The sequence below is a fragment of the Hemicordylus capensis genome, chromosome 2 (genome assembly GCF_027244095.1).
Source record: "Hemicordylus capensis ecotype Gifberg chromosome 2, rHemCap1.1.pri, whole genome shotgun sequence".
NCBI lineage: Eukaryota > Metazoa > Chordata > Lepidosauria > Squamata > Cordylidae > Hemicordylus > Hemicordylus capensis.
In genome coordinates, this window is record NC_069658.1 from 2,170,993 (window position 1) to 2,186,193 (window position 15,201).

The following is a 15,201-nucleotide window of genomic DNA, read 5'->3' on the forward strand; positions in this document are numbered from 1 at the left end:
TTGACATTTGTTCCATCTAAACACATGTGCACACACACACTTGACACCACAATACATTCCCCATTGCAAGATCGTGTCAGGATCTCCATGTCTAGCTGAGAGCCTCTTCATGCTTTGTGTGCCACTTGGGTACGCCAGTGTTGACATCAGGATCAGCTGGTCTTAACGAAACAGGGGCGGGGGGGGGGGGCAAAGGAGGCACAGCTGCCTCTGGTTCCCAGTAGCTCCATTTGCTCCTCTCTCTATCTCCCATCCCACCCCACCCCAGCATTAATGAGAGCTGCATTGCCTGCAGGCTGTCTGTTCATCCAGGAGAGCTGTGTGGTTCACTGCACAGCTCAACCCAACGACTGGCCAGCCTGCAGGCAGCACAGCTCTCATTAATGCTGGGTGGTATGGTGGCCAGTCTCCCCTCCTTCTAAAGAGTTAATCAGGAGTGAACCTTTGTCTTGACTGACATGCTGGTGAACTCCAGGGCAGCCAAACAGTACACCAGGTGGGTGGGACCTAGAGAAGTTGCAGGGAATTCTGGGAACAAGAAGGGCAGTCTTTGTTGTAGAGAAGTGCATGCAGAAAGGCTTAGTTAAGGAGCAATGGAGTTTGCTCCCTCATGGTCAAAGCCAGCATGGAGGTTTATCTCATTAAATAACTCTGCAGACAGGAGGGCAGGAAGTGTTAATTCTCATCTGGAGTTTGGTGAGTTCAAGGAAAGGGGAAGTTTAGTTTAGGGAATAATTTGTTTAGTCAGACTTTGCATTAGAATTTCTATTGCTTTGGAGTGTGTGCTTCTTCATATTCCTGATACTGTTTTATTATAGTTTACCTGCAATATAACTGAAATAAGTAACAATAACCAACACCCATCCTACCTAGGGTGTTGCAAAATACTCTATAAACACTTAAATGTGCCCAAGACTACCTAATTTTGTAATCTACTAAGTATTAACTGTATCTAAGAAAGCTAGAAAGCCTCAGACGTCAGCAGTCTGCAGAAATTGAATAAACCTGCTTTTTTTTTTCCTGAGTCTTTTTACAAGTCTCTCCAAGTTGGTTTTTAACTCAGGAAAATAGGGTGTGGAGGGGGTTTCTCTGGTGCAAACATGTCCTCAGATGTTCAGCAGCTACCAGTTTTCTCATCCCGTGTAAGCTTCCATGTGGAAAGGGTTTTTTGTATTTGCCCAATACCCAGTTATAGAGAGGGACCTTGGATTACAGCACCCAATCCACTGGTCTGGTTTTCGGCAGGTTCTGGGGTGCTTGTTGGCAGCATTTTGACCCTACCGATAATTACAGAATAGTTTTAGGAGAAGCCTAGCTAGACAGTTCAGCAGGAATGATTCAGCATTTTCTTCCCCTCACATGAGCTAGCTCTGAGACCAAAGTTTTAATCCGCTATAGGTGGGAAGGAAGTCAGAGAAGTGAATGGAGCTCCAGGAAGAAGAGGCAGCTGTTTCTCCTTTAGTGCCCCCCAGCTCATTCGGATGAGCCACTCCTAGCTGACATGTAGTAAACATGGAAAGCAGGGATGGTGCCTCATGGGAACATAGGGAGCTGCCTTATACCATTGGTCCATCTGGCTCAGTATTGTCTCCACAGACTGGCAGCGGCCTCTCCAAGGCTGCAGGCAGAAGTCTCTCTCAGCCCTGTCTTGGAGGTGCTGCTGCCAGGGAGGGAACTTGCAACCTTCTGGTGCTCTTCCCAGAGCAGCCCCATACCCTAAGGGAAATATCTTACAGCGCTCACACATTCAAATGCAAACTAGGGCAGACCCTACTTAGCAAAGGGGGCAATTCATGCTTGTTACCACGATACCATCTCTCCTCCAACATGCACAGTAGAAACATCTCAGCCTGCTGCAGTTCCTCTGTGCACGCCCATTACAGCTCCCTCGGCATTTGGGGCTCTGCATTCTGGCTCCACACTTTGTAGTAAACATAAACACGTCAGTATATCTGCAAGCACTGCAAAGAGTAAGACACGGGCATTATTTGAAGAGATTTCTGTGCAGCAAGGAAGAGTGATAGAGGTACATAGGGGCATACTCTGTGGCAGCTCCTCAACTTTTCTAAGCCCCTCCTTTAAGAAGTCCAAATTCACTTGGCCCTGGATAGGAACTGGAGGTGAGACTGCAAGATTGCTGCTCGCTACCGTGGACGTGCATTGAATGGCCAGGGATGATCAGGCATTTCTCCTAGTGCAGATTGAGTTTACATATATACAATTCAAATGCCAGTTTTTCTTATAAATTGCTTCAAAATGTATTTATTCTGAATATCCTTCCATGAAGATCTGAAAAAAGAGACAATTGGGAGTGACAGCAGAAATGTCTGTGGGAACAGAAGCAGCAAGAGGAGGCACTGCGGAGGTAAAGGAAGACATCCACTGATTGGGGACATAAGGCAGCAGGAGGGGGGACTGAAAAAGTTTAGGCTGGATTCTGGCAATTCCAAAATGGGTGTTTCAAGGTCTGTTGCACTTGGATTAACAAGCACGATGCAATCTTGTGGTTCTCTTACTCATTCTTCCATGCCAAACTCTCCCATGCAGTCTCCTCAAAACCCACATTCCAGTGCAGCACACGAATACACATGCACAACATTGATAAAGGAAGCAGGAGTGCTTTCTATCCGCTTCAGCTGATTCGCCAGCTATGCCCATTTCTGGAGATAAACAACCTTAAAACAGCGGTGCATCTGCTGGAAACATCCAGACTTGACTACTGCAACGTGCTCTATGTGGGGCTGCCTCTTTTATGTAGTCTGGAAACTGCAGTTAGTACAGAATGCAGCAACCTGTTTGGTCTCCGGGGCTGCCAGAAGATATCAAATTACACCCATTTTGGGACCAGTGCTCTTTAGCTTGTTCATAAACGATCTAGAAGTTGGGGTGACCAGTGAAGTGGCCAAATTTGCAGATGACACTAAACTATTTAGGGTAGTGAAAGCCACCATGGATTGTGAGAAACTCCAAAAGGATCATTCCAAACTGGGGGACTGGGCGACAAATTGCTGTTCAATGTAAGCAAGTGTAAAGTGATGCACATTGGGGCAAAAAACACCATATACACATATATGGTGATGGGATCTGAACTGTTGGTGACTGACCAGGAGAGAGATCTTGGGGTCATGGTGGACAGCTCGTTGAAAGTGTCGTCTCAGTGTGTGGCAGCTCTGAAAAAGGCTAATTCCATACTAGGAATCATTAGGAAGGGGATTGGAAATAAAACTGCTAATATTATAATGCCCGTATACAAATCTATGGTATGGCCATATCTGGAGTACTGCATACAGCTTTGGTCACCGTATCTTAAGAAGGATATTGCAGAACTGCAAAAGGTGCAGAAGGAGGCAACCAAGATGATCAGGGACCTGGAGCACCTTCCTTACGAGGCAAGACTACACCACCTGGGCCTTTTTCGTTTAGAAAAAAGATGACTGCGGGGACACATGAGTGAGGTCTATAAAATTATGCATGAAGTGGAGAGGGTGGACAGAGAGAAATGTTTATCCCTCTCTCACAACACTAGAACCGGGGGTCACCCCATGAAACGGAAGGTTGGGAAATTTAGGACCGACAAGAGGAAGTACTTTTTCACACAGTGCATAATTAATCTATGGAATTCCTTGCCATGGGATGTGGCAATGGCCACCAGCTTGGATGGCTTTAAAAGGGGCTTAGGCAGATTCATGGTGGACTAGCAATGGCTGCTAGTCTGCTCTCTTTGGGCCACCTCCAGCCTCAGAGGCATGATGCCTCTCAATACCAAGTAAGGGAGGAGAGCTGGTCTTGTGGTAGCAAGCGTGACTTGTCCCCTTAGCTAAGCAGGGTCCACCCTGGTTACATATGAATGGGAGACTTGATGTGTGAGCACTGTAAGATATTCCCCTGAGGGGTTGGAGCTGCTCTGGGAAGAGCATCAAACGTTCCAAGTCCCCTCCCTGGCGGCATCTCCAAGATAGGGCTGAGACAGACTCCTGCCTGCAACCTTGGAGAAGCTGCTGCCGGTCTGTGAAGACAATACTGAACTAGATGGACCAAGGGTCTGACTCAGTATATGGCAGCTTCCTATGTTCCTATGCTACCAGTTGCAAGGGAGCAACCGCAAGAGAGAGGGGGCCTGCCCTCACCTCTTGCCTATGGGCTCCTCGGGGGCATCTGGTGGGCCACTGTGGGAAACAGGATGCTGGACTAGATGGACCTTGGGCCTGATCCAGCAGGGCTGTTCTTATGTTAAAAGAGCTGCACCAGCTGCTAACACATTTCCAGGTGAAATACAAAGTACTGGTCATTACCTATAAAGCCTTAAATGGCTTGGGCCCAAGGTTTTTAAGAGAACACCTTCTTCTTCATCAACCTCGCCGCCTATGAAGATCATATGAGGAGGTCCAGTTGCAGTTGTCAATGGCTCAGTTGGTGGTGACCCGCAACTGGGCCTTTTCTATAGAGTTGCCCTGGGACTCTGGAACGTGCTTCCAAATGAAACTAGAGTTTCTCCTTCTCTGAAAGTTTTTAAGAATGACCTGAAAACATACCTGTTTAGTCAGGTTTTTAGTTTATAGTTTTAAAGCTTTGGGTTTTAGAGTTTTTATTTGTATTTTTAAATTGTTTTTTGTCAATATTTTAATGCTTTTTTAGATTGTGTACCGTCCAGGGACATTTTTGCATAGGGTGGTATAGAAAAACAAGAAACAAACAAACAAACCACTTACTCATTGTTGGGATTACCACACCCAAGATGCAGGGTGACCTAAAGAGAAACATGCATGGCAGACCAAATGCTTCCACAGTCTTATGAATAACAGCCCTATGTGTTAGGAACCTAATGGGACATTAGCATTAATTTAGCACCCGCTGAATCTCTGCCCAGAGGGTTTGCAATCTCCAACCCATCAGCATGGGAAGCAGCCTGCAAATTGACAAGCAGACCCCAAAGCATGCAGCACATCCTTGACTCGCTCAAGAAGAGATGCTCATTGCACAGCTTCTGTGCAAATTGACTGGGAGTTCACTGCTGCTGAGCCAGGATGAAGTGAAGCTCAGAAGGACTTGCTAAAAGGACGAGGGGGTGAGGGGGGGCATGCCTCCCTGCCAGGGGCCTAGAGCAGCAGGAGGCAGCCCCGATGGCCTGGCCAGGTTCTTTTCCATTGGTCTTGGCCATGGGCCATGCCAGAGAAAGGCTGCCCCACATGCCTAGTCCCTTGCCAGGGCTCCTAGCCAGGGCTCCTTCAGCTGTGCCTGCGCGCTCACTCTGGCCTCGACTAACGTGGTGGAGGGCAGGCCTGGTGACGCCTCTGGGAGGAGGAGCCCACATCTCTGTTCAGAGCCGCACTCGCCCTCTTCTCAGCCTGCCTTCCCCACGGCTTGCTCCTTTCCCCTTGGACAGCTCTGGGGGGCCTTTGCAACCCATCAGGGCCCAGCTGCGGCACCTTGCCAGGGCTTATGTACTGTATTTATATATATATATATATATATATATATATATATATATATATATATTTAATGGGCCAGATCATATGCTTTATTAAGCAAGATCTCAATCATTCCTGCCCCACCAGGGCCCTTTGGTATGTGCCAGCCATTAAACACACAATTAGCTTGCATTTACAAATCTGTAAAAAGGCTCCGGCCGCCCATTCAATGGCCACCGCTTGGTGGGGGGGGGGGAGAGAGGGGGAGGAATTATTTCCCCCTCCATCCTGCTTGCCTAATTAGCCACCAGAAGCAGAGGCTGCTGGGACCAGCAAGATCCATTTCTTTCCTCAAACACAAGTCACAGGAAAGTGTGTGTTCCACCACTCCTGTGTTTCCCATGCCATTGAAATCGGCTTCGGAGGAACCAGCTTTGCAACGCATCGCCGACTAATGTTTGCCAGCAATTTTTTCGCAAGATCTTTCACGACCCCATTACCCACCCTGGGCCTAAGACACATGACAGGCCAGATGCTTAAAACAGGTCCCCGCTCCGACTCTTGAAAAAGGAGTTGTCCAAATGGTTTGTTGCAAGAGAAAGCTGCCCTTTTGTGTGCCACTCCAAGTCTCCCCGGTGCTGGCTGAGTGCCAGCAAGCGAACGGCAGCATGTATGGATGAGGAGCACAGACACAGTAGCGTTCAGTCACTTGGCTGGGATTAGCCTTGCAGGAGGAGGAGGAGGATTCTTGGGTCAACCCATGGCAAAGGTCAAAAGCACTCTGGCAAAGAATGGATGGCCAGTTTCCTGTGGCGTTCCGCAGGAAAGGAGATCTTGGTCGGTGCCCTCTTTCTTTGGCCTTCCAGGATGGGGCAGCTGCAAATCCAGGGTGGGACTGTGGGCAGCCATGATCTCTAGAACCAGACCTGGGGGTGGGTGGGGGTGGTGCTCTCTGGCCCAGGTCCTAGCAGGCAGTGGCTGGGCTCCAGGAGGCAGGTGGCATTCTTGTGTGAACGAGGCTGTTGAGATGCGTATACTTTGCCTGGCCATTCCAGAGGCCTCACAGCAGCAGCGAATCACAGGGGCCAGTGAATTCCCTTCATCTTGGGGTCTGGCGCCATGAAGTTCTGGTTTAAGCCACGGATCTCCCAACAGGGCCAACATGAGAGCTTCTTTGAAGAAACCATTTGCAGAGACGAAGTAGGTCCGCAGCCCTGAGCTTCGTGGGTATTAAAAAAAAAAAAAGAATAAAAGCCATCTCTAGAAAGACAGAGCCGGAAGGGTTAAGGCAAAGCCTCACTGTTGGAACCCATCCAGCAAGGGGTGAGTGCCTGAGGAGGAGATCACCTCTGAGGAGCTGTTCCGTAACCAGGGTGACTCATTCAGTTCGATGCTTGGCAACTGCAGTGCTTTTCAAAGAGAAGAATCTCCAGCAGGCGAAGGCAGCAGGGGGCTGCAGACTGACACGTTGGCCTTAGACCCCAGGCTAGGAAAGCCAGCGAAAGCTCTAGTTCGGGGGGGGGGGGGGTCCCAGGCGGAGAGTCCCTTGCATAGCCCTCTGCCATGCAACATGACCATGCGAGGATCTCATCACAGGCCCTTCATAGCACTGACATCTTGAGCATCTTAGACAAGGCTGTGCTTATCTGAAGGAGCCTCATGTGCTACCCAAAGTCTGCCTACTTGCCCATCAAGCCAAGGCCTGTCCAGCCCCAACTGGTAGAGGCTCTTCAGGTCTTAGGCAGGGAGACCTCTGTGCCAGCCCTGCTCTGCTGGAGAGCCTTTCCACCCAAGATGCCAGGAACGGAACCCAGAACCTTCTCCGTGCCAATAAGGTGTTCTGCCACTGACCCACAGCCCCTCCCCAGGGGGAAAAGTCCTTCCTTCCTTCCTGTCTCTTGGGCCAACCTTTGCCTCAAGGGCTCTCCACTTGCCCTTCCCAGGCAGTCAACCTCTCCTGCCTCTAGGCTGAGAGGAGGAGAGCTGCTCTTGTGGCAGCGAGCAGGAATTGTCCACTTTGCTAAGCAGCATCTGCCCTGGTTTGCATTTGAAGGGGGGACTACATGTGTGAACACTGGAAGTTATTCCCCTTAGGGGATAGAGTTGCTCTGGGAAGACCATCTGCATGCTTGCATGCAGAACAGAAAGTTCCAAGCTCCCTGCCTGGCAGCATCTCCAAGACAGGACAAGATTTATTTTTTTTAATAGGACAAGATTTTTTTATTGAACCAACAAACTACCAAAGCATACAGTACAGTACGTCTCCAAGATAGGGCTAAGAGAGACTCCTGCCTGCAGCCTTGGAGAAGTCCCTGCCAGTCTGTGTAGACAACGCTGAGCTAGAGGGACCAAAGGTCTGAATCGGTAGAAGGCAACTTCCTAGGTCCCACCTTACTTTGCCACCAGACTCAGCTTCTTCCACACAATGGCACCTTGCGTTTCCTTCTCCCCGGGCATCACGGGACCCTGCCAAGCCAAGAGGAGAATGCCAGGAGGGCTGCAATAGACTCCTCCTCCCTTGCTCCCCCCTGCTTTGCTCTGGGCCACTAATCCAATTGAGCTGAGCGCCCAGCTCATAACAAAGCCATGAGACATTTGTCAGATCTCCGACTAGACCCATGGCTAATTTCATAATGTTAATTTATCTTAGCATATTATATCGCTTTAATTTCGTCCCTCTGGAACCCATTACCGCTGCCTTACCTTGTAGCCAACGTGTAACGGTAATTGCTATTATTAGCAACGCACCGTGCACTGGAGCAGCTCCAGAAATAAAAAGGGGGCAAGAAAGATGGGAGCTGTCAGACCAGGAGGCAAAAGGGGAAAGGCCGCAAGTGCAGGGGAAGCATCTCAAAGGAGAAGTAGCAGGGAGCAGAGCTGGTCAAGCTCCAGGAAAGGAGGGACGCACATGGGCCTCCTTGGGAGCTTTGGGCTTCCCTTCTTGTGAACTCAAGTTTCAGGCTTCTTTTGGAAGAAACATGGCAGCACGGCAGTTGTTTGTGTGGGGCAAATGGATAGGGGGCACACGGTCCACTTTCTTTCCCAAAAGCAAAATTTGGAGCAAAAGAAACTGATTGGCAGGAGATTGAGGCCCGAAAAGCAGCAAATACTTTCATCACGCAGTGCATGTTTAACTTATAGCAGGGTGCCCCCAACTGTGGGAAAGCTTGTCGTTTCATAACATTTATGAGCACCAGTGAAGGGATGCTGATGCTCTATGAGGCAAGCCTGGCCATTCTGAAGTTGTAACTCATGCTTCTCAGATGATTATCTATAGGAAGTGCATGAGAGAGGGCATGTACATTGTGCAGATGTATTGAGCCTTCCCATTAAAATACGGTCTTTCCACGTGCCCTGAAGCTGCTCAATTACAAGCAGCCCAACATGCCACCATGCTAGACTTCTGACCATGTCACAGGACTGCAAGTGGGCCCTGCATGCCATGGGGAGACCCATCCTCAGCCCCGGCACGCCCCTGTTACTCGGAGGGAGCGGCTTCCTTGGCCTCATGGCCCTTCATGCAACCACCATACTGCTGATGGTATTGCATCCAGTTCTGGCCCCCTGAAGTTTATGGAGGAGAGCTGGTCTCACGCAAGCAAGCATCAAGTGCCCCCTTTGCTAAGCAGGGTCTGACCTGGTTTGCATTTGAATGGGAGACCCATGAACGCTATAAGATATTCCCCTCAGGGGATGAGGCTGTAGCTCAGTGGAAGAGCATCTGCTTCCATGCAGAAGGTCCCAAGTTCTCTCCCTAGCAGCATCTCCAAGATAGCGCCGAAAATGACTCCTGCCTGCAGCCTTGGAGAAGCTGGTGCTGTCAGTCTTTGGGGGCAATACTGAGCAAGATGATTCAAGGGTCAGACTCAGTATCTGGCAGCTTCCTATATTCCTAAGAAGGACATGGATACTCTGGAAGAGGAAATGGAGAACAACAGAGATGGTGACAAGTCTGGAAGCCAACTCTTCTACGAGGAAGAGTTGAAGGAGCCAACCCTGTGCAGCCTGGAGAAGGGAAGGGGTGGGTGGGATGTGATGTTACCTGTCTTCAAATATCTGTGAGGCTGCCACATAGGAGGAGGGGCAGACTTGTTCTCTGCTCTTCCAGAGGGCAGGTCTGGTACCAAAGGGTGGAAACTACACAGAAGCCAATTCAGGCCAGACATTAGGGAGGGTTTCCGGACTGTAATTGCTGCTTGAGTGTGGGCGTCTGCCCCATACCATGGCAGGCTCCCTTCTCTCTCCAGAACAGGGCTGCACAACTATGCCTCCCCGACCCCAACCAGCCAACCAACCTCCCCACCCCATCCAATGTTGGACTACAGCTCCTGTCATCCCTGACTACTGGCCACTGTGGATAGGGATGATGGGAGTTGTATTCCAAGAGCATCTGGAGCCCTGAAATCATGGAGCTCTGCCCTAGAAGTGATCGAACAGTGGCCAGATGGTCACCTGTGTCAGAAGTGCAGCAGCAGTTGCCTGCACTGAGTAGGCGGCTGGACTGGAAGACCTCCCAGGTCTCAAACTGGATGGCAAATTGGGAAGAAACCCAATGCCACCGTTCTTTACAGTCTGCCCATTCCCTCCCCATCCATGGATATTTATGGAAGCGGAATTGCATTAGAAATCTGGGAGCTGGACGAGAGAAGCAGCAGGGCATTAAAAACCAGTCCAGAGCATCACAGCTGGTCACTGTTGAAACTGGGCGTATCCCACTCAGGCACAGGAGAGCTCGATGCCCTGAACCAGATCCTCCTAAAGTATCTTAGGATCGACCTTCTCAAAGTCAGACTTCAGAACATTTAACATTTGGATCACACCCCACCCTGAAGGTCCCAAACAGGGATTCCCAGATGTTGTTGACTACAACTCCCAGCATCCCCAGGTGCAATGACATTTGGCTGGGGATGATGAGAGTTGTAGTCAAAAGCACCTGGAATTCTCTGTTACAGAGGACACTGCACTGGTCCCAAATGCTAAGAATCAGAAAATACTGCAAGATACAAAAAACCCAAAAAACTCAAAGCACAACAATCTATTTCTCCATGTCAACATCATCAGGAGAGGGCATAACCTCCCTAAATGCCTGTCTGGAGTTGGTAATGGGCTGGATGAAGGATAACAAACTGAGACTGAATCCAGATAAGACAGAGCTACTCATTGTGCGGGGTCAGAACTCTAGAGACGATTTTGATCTGCCTGTTCTGGACGGGGTCACACTTCCCCAGAAGGAACAGGTATGCAGTCTGGGGGTGCTTCTGAATCCGAGTCTCTCCCTGGTGTCCCAGGTTGAGGCAGTGGCTAGAGGTGCCTTCTATCAGCTTCGGCTGATACACCAGCTGCGTCCATTTCTTGAGATAGATGACCTCAAAACAGTGGTACATCTGCAGGGTAACCTCCAGACTGGATCACTGTAATGCGCTGTATGTGGGGCTGCCCTTGTATGTAGTCCAGAAACTACAGTTGGTCCAGAATGCGGCAGCCAGGCTGGTCTCTGGGTCATCTAGACGAGACCATATTACCCCTGTATTGAAGGAGTTACACTGGCTGCCAATATGTTTCCGGGCAAAATACAAAGTGTTGGTCATAACCTATAAAGCCCTAAACAGCTTGGGTCCTGGGTATTTAAGAGAACATCTTATTCGTTATGAACCCCACCGCCCATTGAGATCATCAGGAGAGGTCCGTCTGCATTTGCCACCATCTCGTCTGGTGGCTACTCAGGGACGGGCCTTCTCCATTGCTGCCCCGAGGCTTTGGAATACGCTCCCTAGTGAAATAAGAGCCTCCCATCTCTGACAACCTTTAAAAAGTCTTTAAAGACACATCTGTTCACTCAGGCTTTTAACTGATACTGTTTTGATTGTTTTTAATGTTGTTTTAGAGCATTGTTTTTTAAAAAATTAAAATTGTTGTGTTTTAAATTTCTTGTTTTGTTTTTAACCATGTTTTAATGTTGTTTTTATCTGTTGCAAACTGCCCAGAGACATAAGTTTTGGGCAGTATAAAAATATGTTAAATAAACAAACAAACAAACACCAAGTCATGGACACATAGGCAGAAAAACGTCCTAATTCTAGGTGACTGCCAAGCAGGCCAAGGGCTTTCCAAGTCTGCACCAAGAGTTCATGGGGGTTGTGATAGGCTTTTGCTGTCCTGTTTCAGAATCTAGCAGTTCTGGGGTTTTATTTCATTTTTTTTGGACAGGAAGCTGAATGAAGCCTGATGGCTGCTGACTGAGTTGCTGTCACCCAGTTACCTTTTGACCCTGCTGAGTTGTGTGGCTCGCACAACCCCCCTGCCAAATTTGGACCATTTTTCTTTCCCCAATAAAATTACCATTGAAGAGGGTTTCATTAAAACTTTTTAAAAAAAAAACATGCACCATATCATGAGGTCATTTTGCATGCTAAGGTCCATCAGCTGTGAAGCAATATGTACAGGAGAGGGGCGACTAACTAATCATTCAGCCTGTTTGCTGCCGGAAGCCAGAGTGAGAGGGTGGCTGGGGAGCGGGGAAGAGAACGGAGAAGTTAACCAACAGGAGCAGCTGACACTGACACCCTGTCCTCGGCTTCAACACCCTCAGCTCCAGCATCAACAGTGGAAGAGACGGGAGGAGGATACTAACAAAAGACATCCTGATCGAGCAAGGGAGATGCGTGTCTATGAGCCATCAGTGGAGAGATCCCACAAGAAGAGCCTCACTAGATCAGTTGCCCACAAAGTGTCTCTGGGAAGCTCGCAAGCCGAAGATGAAGACATGCCCCCTCTCCTGCTGTTGCTGCCTCTTGCAACAGGGATTCAGAGGTGACCTACCTCTGAACTCAGAAACACCATGTAGCCATCAAGCCAAGTAAGCAGTGATAGACTTCTCTGGATGCAAAGCCTGTGGCTTTGCATCCAGAAGGAGCCAGGGTCAGTCCTTGCTATCTACAACTCAAAGGGTCTTGTTGGGCAAGGATCTTTCCCAGCCCTGCTCCCCAAGACCTTCAAGAGCTACTTCCAGTCAGAGTAGACAGTCCTGAACCAATGAAATGAAGTGGACCAAGGGTTGGATTCCATCCAAAGGCAGCTACCGAATATCCATCATGATGCTCCTCCAGGTCCAAAGAGCTGGATGAATCTTTTAGAAGACAAGGCAGTGCACTCTCTCATCTGGGCCCCTACCTGCTACACCACAACTGGATCAGAACCAAAGACTATAATTATTCTCTTCCATAAGCCTTTAAGTACTTCAAACAATAGACTAAAATCCTTGGAACCATGTACAGAGGCTTCATTAGATCTTGAGAGGGATTAAGGAAGCTTACAAAGTGGTACCCTTTTGTCAGGAAGCAAAAATGCCAATTGCTAATCAAAAACAGGCAAAGCCAAATCAAATCTAACAGAAAAACTGACTTCAGATTAGAGCATTTTCAAAACAAGACAAGACTCTACTCCTTCGAATGCCACCGCAGTGACATTTCATCACAACCATCTGCAGTACCGGGTTCTGTTCCCCTCAGCAGCAAATGAGCTTCAGAACAGGATTCCCTGCCTGGCTGGCATTATGCGGCCTAGGGAAGGGGTCCTCCAACATGGGTCCCCAAATGTTGCTGGACATCAACTACCATAATCCCCACTGTGGTTATGGGAGTTGGTATAACAAAATCTGGTGACCCAAGTTTGAGAGGTCCTGGTCTAGGAGATATTCTCAAGTCACCCAAAGGGAGAAACAAACCAGAAAGAATCCAGATGAACCTAAGAATTGGAGTCCCTCGGGAGTTTCAAATATATCATTTTCACATGACTTCGCACAATGATGATATCAGGGGAGACTCAGTTGGCACGAGACCATCAGCACTGTCACTATGACTCAACCAACAATTGCACAAAGATGACATCATAATGGGATGTGAGACAAGCACTAGCTCTCGGAGGAGGATGGGATGAGGATCAAATGGCACAAACATCCTCCTGAAGCTACCCAGAATCATTGCACCAATGAAAGAGTGAACCTGAAATTTGTGGGCCACTGAGACTCTGCCAGGTGCAATCGCTCAGCCACTCTGCATAGCTCAATGTTAACAGAAGAATAAATCCCAGTTTACAACCGTTCTTTCCCGCCAGGCCAGATTCAGGAAATGTTATTTGGTATGTTAAGTAAAACCTTTGCGTCTTCTTTTTGAGAAAAAGCCACCCATGGAGACACAGAAAATCTTGTCCATGCAAAACACCAAGTGACCAAGATGCCAGGTTCCTGCTTTCGGGCATTGTTGTACAAGCAGCACATTGGAAGTATTTCCCATCCATCACGAAACAGGATTACCCAAACTCAGGTTGCAATCTTGTGCACACTGCCTTGGGAAGAAGCCCCACTGAACTCAGTGGCACTTGCTTCCGAGTAAAGGTGCACAGAATTGCGCTGCCATCCTCTTACCTCTCGAGCGTTCCAGATTCCAAGGTGCAGCCCGAATTGTGCATCAAACTCTTCTCAGCTTCTACACACTCCGTCTGTCCTGGGGTCGTGTTGCTGAAATCCAAGGCTTTCTACCAAGAGAGAATGAATGTGTCACCTCCCAAAATTTCAGCCAGTATCTTAATATTGTTTGTTTTAGAATTAATAAAAAAATGAAGTGTTCTTTAGTATTAATAAACATTGCAATACATGGTAAAGTTACACGCCCACAAAATCACATTGGTACCCCACTCATCTTCCAAGGAGCCCAGAATGGCCCACTAGTGGTTCATTCTAGCCTAACCACAACCCTGTTGGGTAGGTTGGGCCAAAGGATAGAGAGTTATCCAAGCACAGACTAAATAAGCTTCATGGCCAAGCCAGGATCCAGCCATGGATTTTCCACATCCAAGCCAAGTGCTGTAGCTACTCTACCAAATCATGTTCACTCTCACACCATCCCTATGAGGCAGATCTGCCAAATCAGTGTATACAGCCTAACAGCCATCCTGCAACTCTGGCTACCATTTGGCTGCATTATAAGATGCCCACCACCTCAAAACCCAGTTCAATGTGGTTGCCACTGGTCAATGACACAAGTAGAGGCACTCAGTGCCAGGAAAGTGAGAGCTGGTCTAGTGGTAGCAAGCATAAATTGGCCCCTTTGCTAAGCAGAGTCCACCCTGGTTTTCATTTTAATGGGAGACTACATGTGAGCAGCTAAGATATCCCCCCATAGGGAATGGGGCTGCTCTGGAAAGAGCTCTTGCATGATTGTATACAGATCCAAGTTCCCTCCCTGGCAGCATCTCCAAGATGGGGCTGAGAGAGACTCCTGCATGCAAGCTTGGAGAAGCCACTGCCAGTCTGGGTAGACAGTACTGAGCATGATAGACCAATGGTCTGACTCAGTAGACGGCAGCTTCCCATGTGCCCAACTGGGGGCGCTGCTGGCCAGCCAACATTCTGCGTCCAGTGGCCCAGAGAGAAAACTTTTCCAAAGGCACTTGGAAATCTGTGGGAGTCCTTTGCATCGACTTCCATCAGGCTTCTAGATCTGATCTTTAGAAGGACCATTAAACAAGAGTAAATAAGGGAAACTCCCGTGCGAGGCTGATTGAGAAACTCATTTGCAAAGCTATAGGAAATAATTGCAAAGTTTTCCTGGAGCTTGAAGGAGGGAGCGGGCCGTTTGTCACACCAGCCGCGCGTGCCACGCCGCCATTCATCACGCTTGTCAGGTGTCAGCCACTGAAAAATTTAACTGTGCCTTCCCCCCTCCTACTGGGCACCCCATCATTCACAGCACACACTTGTGGGATGGCCAGGACCACCACAGCGGTGACTGACAAA

At 48.7% G+C, this 15,201-nt stretch overlaps 1 protein-coding gene across 4 annotated transcripts in view; it reads right to left on the reverse strand.

Annotated features, from left to right (window-relative positions):
* The window catches only part of CNTFR (ciliary neurotrophic factor receptor), a 448,395-nt gene that overhangs the window by 344,618 nt on the left and 88,576 nt on the right, over positions 1-15,201 (reverse strand). For 3 of the 4 annotated variants that reach the window (XM_053301733.1, XM_053301734.1, XM_053301731.1), the window contains exon 2: positions 13,831-13,940. The gene's annotated coding sequence lies outside the window, so the exon portion shown is untranslated. The remainder of the gene's footprint in view (positions 1-13,830; positions 13,941-15,201) is intronic. The other variant, XM_053301732.1, reaches the window with a different exon arrangement.